An 8,087-nucleotide genomic window follows, 5' to 3' on the forward strand; every position below is an offset into this window, starting at 1 on the left:
CAGTTATCTACAACCACCTGGCGACCCTGGGACTTCCTTGTGACCCCCTTCACCCCATCGGGCCCTTTTTTGCTTTATTTAAAGTGCCTACTAGAAAACATAAACTTAGAAACATAGTTTGCGTTCTACTTCCGGGCTGGGGTAGACCTTGGCCTCCGCAAGGCCGACCTCGCTGGCGGGCGTTGCCTGTGACCCCAGAGCCCGGCCCCCTCCCCCAAAGCATTGGCTCCGTGCTTCTCTCTGGTCCGGGGCTCTGGGAGCTGGGCAAGAAAGGACGCCGGTGGTTGCTTTCAGCTCCACGTTGCAGCCAGGACGCGGGATAAAACACACGGCTCACACAGGGGGCACCCGGATTTGAACCGGGGACCTCTTGATCTGCAGTCAAATGCTCTACCCCTGAGCTATACCCCCGGGCCTGCGTGCTGCGTCTCACGCACGCTCTTCTGCGCACGCAGCCACACCCGGCCCCGCCGGCCTCGGCGCCCTCCGCGCCTGCCGCTTCGCGCCAAACTGGCCTTTCTTCCCCGAACTCCCGCTCGCTCTCTTGCCCGAGTTAGGTGGCTCCCCTGATCTTGCGCCACAGCCGGAGGCAGCAGAGGTTCGGGACCCTCTCCTCACCTAGACCCCGCAACCCAGGCCTCCCGGAGCCCCTCGCCACGCCCAGCGCCGGGTCTGAGAGCGCGGGTCACCTGGGTTTTCGCCTAGCAGCTTCTCTCGTCTGCCCCTTTCCGCCCTTTCTCCCCTTTGCCCTGCTTCTCCCCTCTTCGCCGCCTGTCCCTCCTCTTCCCACTGCTCTCTGATGTCACTCACGGCCCTGCGCACCACTCTCCTCTCCTAGTCACCGAGACCTCGTGGGCCCCTTACCAAATCAGGCATTGCCTTCCCCAAGCTAACACCTTCCCTGGGCTGTATGGAAATGGCAGACCAGGCCCAGTAAATACAACGGGAACAGGTTGGAAGCTACGAGAACTGTGAAAGTAACAGGTGCACCACGGGAGGACTTGTCCTGGTAAATACTGGAACAGCTACTGAAACACACCACTGAAAACAGCCTGAGGACAGAAACACCTGAAACCCGGACCTGGGAATCCACGTGGTATAGACACAAATGTCACAAAATAACCGCAGATGTTTACCGAGCAGCCATTATGTTCACGACAGCCCCGTAAGGTTAGGGCCTATGATTCTTTTTAAAAAAAAATTTTTTTTTCAACGTTTCTTTATTTTTGGGACAGAGAGAGATAGAGCATTAACGGGGGAGGGTCAGAGAGAGGGAGACACAGAATCGGAAGCAGGCTCCAGGCTCTGAGCTGCCAGCACAGAGCCCGACGCGGGGCTCGAACTCACGGACCGCGAGATCGTGACCTGGCTGAAGTCAGACGGGGCCTATGATTCTTATCCCCATTTTACAGATGAGGAAACCGAGGCACCCAGATGTTACATAAATAGCCCAACGTGAAATGACTAGTAAGTAGGGTTGCAAACTTAAGCAGTCTGGCTTGCCCACACGCTTCGCCACAGTGTTTTACTTGCGTGATGGCTACGGCAGTCATAAACGCATAGGGGAAAGGAAAGGTCATTTGTGTAAATTATACTAGGAGAATTCAGTTGGCCATTTGGGAAAAATAATTAAAGTAGCAACTAAACTTCTCTTTGTATAACAAAATAAAGTCCAAGTCGATTAGGCATTATGTATAAATAAATGAAAGTACAAGGGTATAAATGGATATTTATACTATGAATATCAAACTGATTTCTGAACAGCAAGGAAAGCATTTCACTGGATAAGTCCCAACAGAAAATACCGATAGATTTGGCGATGTAAGCATTCAAAGGTTAGGCATATGAACAAAATCAAAAGGTTAATAGCAAGTTGGGAAAATATTCTCATCATTTACGATAGGCAACATATTACAAATTAATATCCTTCACATGTAAAGAGCCCACATATAATGAAAAGGCCATCAAGGATGTGTTCAATCTCAGTAAATCAGAATACATCTTAGTAAAAGCAAAGAAATACAAATTAAAACAGCATTATAATATTTTTCATCCATCAAATTAGAAAAAATATTTTTCTGCAATAAAATGTGTTGCTTTCAAAATCAGAAAAACCAAGAAACATTACAAACTTAAGACTATTCCCTTCTAGTAACTGCAAGCAACACCGTCTCTGAGTGCCAGAACTAATAAGTAATTGCTTTAAGATCAAAAGAATCAGTGGAATGCTAATTTGGGAAGTCTGCCTTATAGTTCACATATAGCTCATTTCAGCTTTCGTAGGAATCGTTATTTCCATCCTGAAGATGACACAGCTTCAGAAAGTTGCCAAAAGACTCAGTTTCAAGACCTTCTGGTCCAAGTCCATGGCTGTTCCCACCATACCACACTTCTCCCGTCCTTCTGTGGGGAGCGGTGGGTAACTGGAAGAACAGGAAGGTGGAATCGCAGGAGGGTGGAATGAGTTACCGCCTCATCTGCCGTCTTGCCCCCATCCGTTTTAGGATGTGTGCCAATCTAAAATACTAACAATGGTGCCGATATGTTGCGTGTTGGCTACGTTGGAGGCACTCACGTACCTCTTCTCATTTAATCCTCCCAAGGACTCTTTGAGGTAGGTACACTTACCATCTCCCGTGAAGCAGCTAGGATTGCCCCCATTTTGCAGATGAAGAAACACAAAACCAGAGGGTTTACTTTCATTCATTTAATGAATACTTAGTAAGTATCCACTCCGTTCCAGCTTCTAGTCTAGCACTGAGGGTTCAGCAGTGAACAGGTAAAGTAACAAGGTCTCTGCCCTGCGGGCCCCTGTAATTTCCTAGAGGTGTGGGGGGAACAGACAAGAAAACAAATAAAGGAGCCAGATCGTTGCAGATACTGACGTTACAAGAGGAACACAAAGCAGGGTGATGTGATGGAAGATGGTGGGGGGTGGGAGGGAGGGGTCAGGGAAGTGACCGTTTGAGTGGAAGTCTGAATGATCAGCCAGCGGGTAAAATGCGGATGCAGAGCATTCCAGGCTGTGGTACGGTGACTGCCAAGGCGTGAAGGCAGAAACTAGCTTGGCAGGATGGAGGGGTGTGAACAGTGCCAGTGTGGCTGCGGCAAAGGGACAGAGCAGGACAGGGGTTCAAGTAGAGGTCAGCGAGGTGGGGGAGAGTCAGATGGTGGGCGTTATTTCATGTGCCACCAAGGGAAGGATGGAGCCTGGACTGAATACAGATTGTCTCCTCCCAGGGACGGGGCCACTCAGAACTTCCTAATGGGCTCCCCCAGGTGGTCTCAACGTGGGACCTGTCGTCTCTGGCACGATTGCAATGGGCTTCCCGTGTCAGTCTGTCAGTCCCTTTGGCTACAAATTTAGGTTTGTTATTGTTCATTCAGCCCACCTGGTCCCTGTCCTCATGGAAACAACTTTCTTTTTTAAAGACATTTTTTAAAAAATGCTTATTTTTGAGAGAGAGAGAGAGCACAAGGCAGGGGGAGGGCAGAGAGAGAGAGAGGGAGACACAGAATCCGAAGCAGGCTCCAGGCTCTGAGTTGTCAACACAGAACCTGATACGGGGTTCGAACCCACGAGCCGTGAGGTCATGACCTGAGCTGAAGTTGGACGCTCAACTGACTGAGCCACCCAGGCGCCCCAGGAGACAACTTTCTAATGGAGGACACACACATGTGATCAGGGACGTCTTCGGCGGTAATCGTGACGACTGCCATGGACCCACGTGGGGCGGGATGGCCCTAGTCTGTGGGGCTCCAGAAGGTTTCTCTGAGGCAGTGACATTTCCGTAACACCTTGCAGGAAAAAGGGAAGTTAGGCGGGGATGAGCCGTCCAGGAGGACTGTGCAGTTCAGGTGGAGGCCGGAGCCAGAAGAGTGAGTGAAGGCCAGGGTGCCTGAGACAGCTTTTTGTGGGTTGAATAGCGTCGCCCCAAATTCATGTTCATCCAGGAACCTCAGCATGTTGCATTATTCAGAAATACGGTCATTGCAGGGGCACCTGGGTGGCTCAGTTGGTTGAGTGTCCGACTTCGGCTCAGATCACAATCTCACGGTCCGTGAGTTCGAGCCGCGCGTCGGGCTCTGTGCTGACAGCTCACAGCCTGGAGCCTGCTTCAGATTCTGTGTCTCCCTCTCTCTCTGACCCTCCCCTGTTCATGCTCTGTCTCTCTCTGTCTCAAAAATAAATAAACATTAAAAAAAAAAAGAAATACGGTCATTGCAGATTTAATTAGTTAAACTAAGATGAGGTCATACCGGATTAGGGTGGGTCTTTAATCTAATTGGACTCTTGTCTGTATTTTTTTTTTTTGTTTATGTTTATTTTCGAGAGAGAGAGTCTGCATGAGCAGGAGAAGAGCAGAGAAAGTGGGGGAACAGAGAAAGAGGGTCCCAAGCGGGCTCTGCGTTAACAGTAGAGAGCTGGATGCTGGGGTCGAACTCACAAACCGTGAGATCGTGACCCGAACCAGAGTCCGACGTGTAACGGACTGAGCCACCCAGGTGCCCCAGGACTGTTGTCTTTATAAAAGGAGAGACACATGAGGAGAACACCATGTGAAGACACACACATGCACGGAAAATGCCATGTAACGACAGAGGCAGACATTGGAGTGATGTGTTTCTAAGCCAAGGCATGCCAAGGATTTCTGGCAACCGCCAGGACCTAGAAGCGAGGAACAGATTTCCCCCTCGGTTTCTGTTGGGCAAAGCCACCGGTTTGTGGAACTTTGCTGTGGAAGCCTTAGCAAACGGATACGTGGCCTCAGTTCGGGCTGGAGAGCTGGGCGGAGCCTAGTGGGCCCTGATGGGATTCTGGATTTTTACCCTAAGAGCCATGGGGGAACCGCTGCTCCTAGGGTGACCCACAAAAGAAGGCAGTGATCAAATCTGCATTTTCAGAGGATCCCTCTGGCGGCTCAATGTCTCAAAAGCATTCAGTCCATCGAGGGTGGGGCCCCACAATATGACCCAGTCCCGGCTCCAGTGCCTTGCCTGGTCACACGGAACCACACACCGTTGGTAGTTCCTCAAATGCCAGGTGATTGTTAACCTCCCTCCCCTCCCTGGCAAGAGCCGACCTTCCCCGTCTGAGCCGGGCCCGCAGGTACCCTATCTACTTCCTGCAGATAACAAACGAGGTGGACATTCTGGGAAAAGGTTTGACAAGATGCATCAAAAGCCTTAAAAAAAAAAAAAAAAAAAAAGTCCATACCCTTTGACAGGGCAAATCCACCTCTTGGAAATAACCAAATATTTGAAAATGTATAAAGAACAGACAGAAAGTCCAGCCGCTCGTCACGGTGCTTCTCAAGGTCCACCTCCGCGTGGTGCAGATCCATCGGCCTCCAGCTTAACCGACTGGAGCTTGAGGCGAGTGGCCAAAAGGCAACGCTGCCCGCGAAAGGGCTGGTGCGGCCCGCAGCTCCCGGGGTCCCGGGCGCCCAGGATTCGCTCCCCGCTCTCCCCGGCGGCGGCGGCGGCGGCTGGCCTCCGGGGTGGCGCCCGTCCCCGCGCTCCACCGCGCGGCGAACCCGGGGCCTGCCCTTTGTGTTCGCACCCGGATCTGCACAAAGCACGGGCCCCGCGAAGCTCGGGAACGGGGCCGGGCAGGCGGGGCGCGCGAAGCAACGAGAACACCAGGAAGGGCTGGTCCCGGGCGGGGCGGCCTCGGAGGGAGAGCCCCCCCTCCCCCCACGCACCCGGGACCCCGGGGACGGCCCCCCGGTAGGCGCGCGGCGGCCGCCCGCGCCACCACCGAGAGGCCGGCGTTCCTAGAGCGGCCGCGGGCGGCCAGGTGCGCGCGGCGGCCTCCGGGCTCCGGCCGGCAGGGGGCAGCACGGCGGCGGCCGCCCCACGTGGCGGGGGAGCGGGCGGCGAGGCCGAGGGCCGCGGCCGGCCTGGGGGCGCCGGACGCCTTCCGCGGCCGGGCGGGCGGCGGCTCGGTTCAAGTCATTAGGGATTAAATTTACAAAACGCACGCGCACTCATTTAAAACAAGTCCAGAGAAGTAAAGTTTTGAAAGGAAACGCTGCAGAGTGGCTCCCCTCCGGCCCTGGCTCCATCAGCTCCGCCGCACGGCTTTCAGCGCCTGTCTCCGTTTCCCAGGGGCGCGCCCGGGGCCCGGGCTGCCGCGGGGTCGCGGAGGGCTCGGGCGGGAAGGGAGGGAGCGGGGGCCGCGGCGGGGCGGTCCTCGGGGGCGGGGGGGCCCGGGGCTGCACGGCGCGGGGGACGCGTCCCGGGGCCGCCGCCGCCGCCGCCGCCGCCGGGTCCTAGGCGGAGCGGAGAGCAGGAGGACGCGGAGCCGGGCCGCTGGAAGCCGGGGAGCCTCGGCGTCGCCGCCGGCCTGTGCAAACGGACGACGGTGACAGCGCGCAGCCGGCGGGGGAAGGGTGGGAGGGGCCCCGGGTGCCGGGGGAATCCCAACGGCTCCATCTCCCCCCGGTGCAGCTCTGCTGCCCGCGGACCCTTGGACTCAGGAGGCGGCTGGGTGACCCTCTTTCAAAGGCAGGGCAGCCCAGAGGATTCCTGCCGTCGCCCCTAGGTACCCTGCGACCGTGGTAAGAGGATTTGGCAGTGACTCGGGGGCTCTACCTAATATTGGGGCTGAAATATCGGAGGGAAAGATAAAATGCGATTTTTAATGATATCTTTTAAAGAATTTGGATTAGCTTGACTGGAGAAAATCGTCGGCAGCCCCACCAACGGGGCAGAGATTTGGGGGTGTCACCTGTGTCTCTTCCTGCACAGGGTCACCTGTGGCCCACTCACCCAATCATTTTCACATTTACCGCGCCCCTCGCGTGGGTCAGCCCCGGGGGGCCAGATGCGGGAGCAAACAACCTGCCCCTGGGAAGACTGAGGACAACTGTCCCCGCCCCCCCCCCCCCCCCCCCCCCCCCCCGCGCCCTCAGTGCCAGCCCTGCACACAGAGCCCAGGGAAGCTGGGAGCGGCGTTGTGTGTGGCCCAGTGTCCTGCAGGCGTAACGGGCATCTGGATCTTCCCTTGCCTTCACCGTGTACGCATTTGCTGTAAAAATTTCTTTGGGGATCCTTGTAGCTTCTGACGGGGCTTTTCTGGGACATCTGTGCTGCTATTTCCCCCTGCCTTCCAGGGATTCTTGGAGAGCGTCACCTCTGCTAGATTTCACTGGGACTCGCCACTGTCTGATGAGAACATCTGCCCAGTATTGTAGTGGTTATAGAGAATGGAAATGTTTATAGCCCGAAAGGAAGAAATAAGAAACCGTGTGTCCTATCAGAGAATGAAGTAAGCATGGAATGGGTCTCTGGATAAATCAAACACACAGAGTTTGGATTGAACTGGGAAAGGTGAAGTGAGAAGGGTCGTCAGAGACCCGGAGGGCATCCCGAGGGCCAGGGGAGGGCTGATCAGGTGGGCTTAGTACCTCCCTGGCACCCTGCCCCCCCCCCCCCCCCCCCCCCCCCCGTTATTTTACTTGTTTACTTTCTGAAAATGGCTTTATTTGAACAGGATCCTGGGCTAAAAACAAAAGCCTGAAAACACTGACAGATGAAGCCCAGAACATTTGGCTGATCATTGTATATTTGATGAAGATTTTGTGTCCTTAGTCTGAAAGACATTCTAAAATATTATAGATTTAGTTTCTGCCGATTCAGTTTCTTCCAAGTAATCCGTTTACTTTCACAGGTGTGGAGGTGGTTAGAAGTCCTCATACTGGGTGGTAAATAAAATGATTTCTTCTGTTACATTTACTGAGGAGACTTGATGCCTTCTTCTGAAGAAATAAAGGGCTCATTCAATTTTGAGATAAACTTTTATTGTTTGGAACTCAAAAATTCCTTTCACAGGAAAAATAACAATGCTATTTTCAGTTGGGGGGAAAAGGGTTTTAAATTAAATTCTAAAATCCTATTATGTGCTTATTACATACTAATGTGAGTTCATCTTTTTGGTAAAATGAACACCCAAGCATGTTTGTATGCAGTTTATGCCCGTTCCAAGACTCTAAAAAGCTGGCACAGATTCGGGCAAGAAAAATGTGTCTATTTCCTCTCAATATGTCTACTGTTTGAATTAAATATACTGGAGACTGGTGTAA

At 53.5% G+C, this 8,087-nt stretch overlaps 1 long non-coding RNA gene and 1 other non-coding gene across 3 annotated transcripts; one reads left to right on the forward strand and one right to left on the reverse strand.

Annotated features, from left to right (window-relative positions):
• Window positions 1-339: 339 nt before the first annotated feature.
• TRNAC-GCA lies at window positions 340-411 on the reverse strand. Its single transcript has one exon. It is a non-coding gene; the product is annotated as a tRNA-Cys (tRNA).
• Window positions 412-6,237: 5,826 nt separating this feature from the next.
• Window positions 6,238-8,087, forward strand: LOC123607713. 2 transcript variants are annotated; one of them, XR_006716860.1, is made up of 3 exons: window positions 6,238-6,563; window positions 7,119-7,273; window positions 7,499-8,087. It is a non-coding gene; the product is annotated as an uncharacterized LOC123607713 (long non-coding RNA). The 2 variants fall into 2 exon arrangements; XR_006716859.1 differs by having other exon boundaries at window positions 7,119-8,087.

Source organism: Leopardus geoffroyi, chromosome A2, assembly GCF_018350155.1.
Source record: "Leopardus geoffroyi isolate Oge1 chromosome A2, O.geoffroyi_Oge1_pat1.0, whole genome shotgun sequence".
Classification (NCBI taxonomy): Eukaryota; Metazoa; Chordata; class Mammalia; order Carnivora; family Felidae; genus Leopardus; species Leopardus geoffroyi.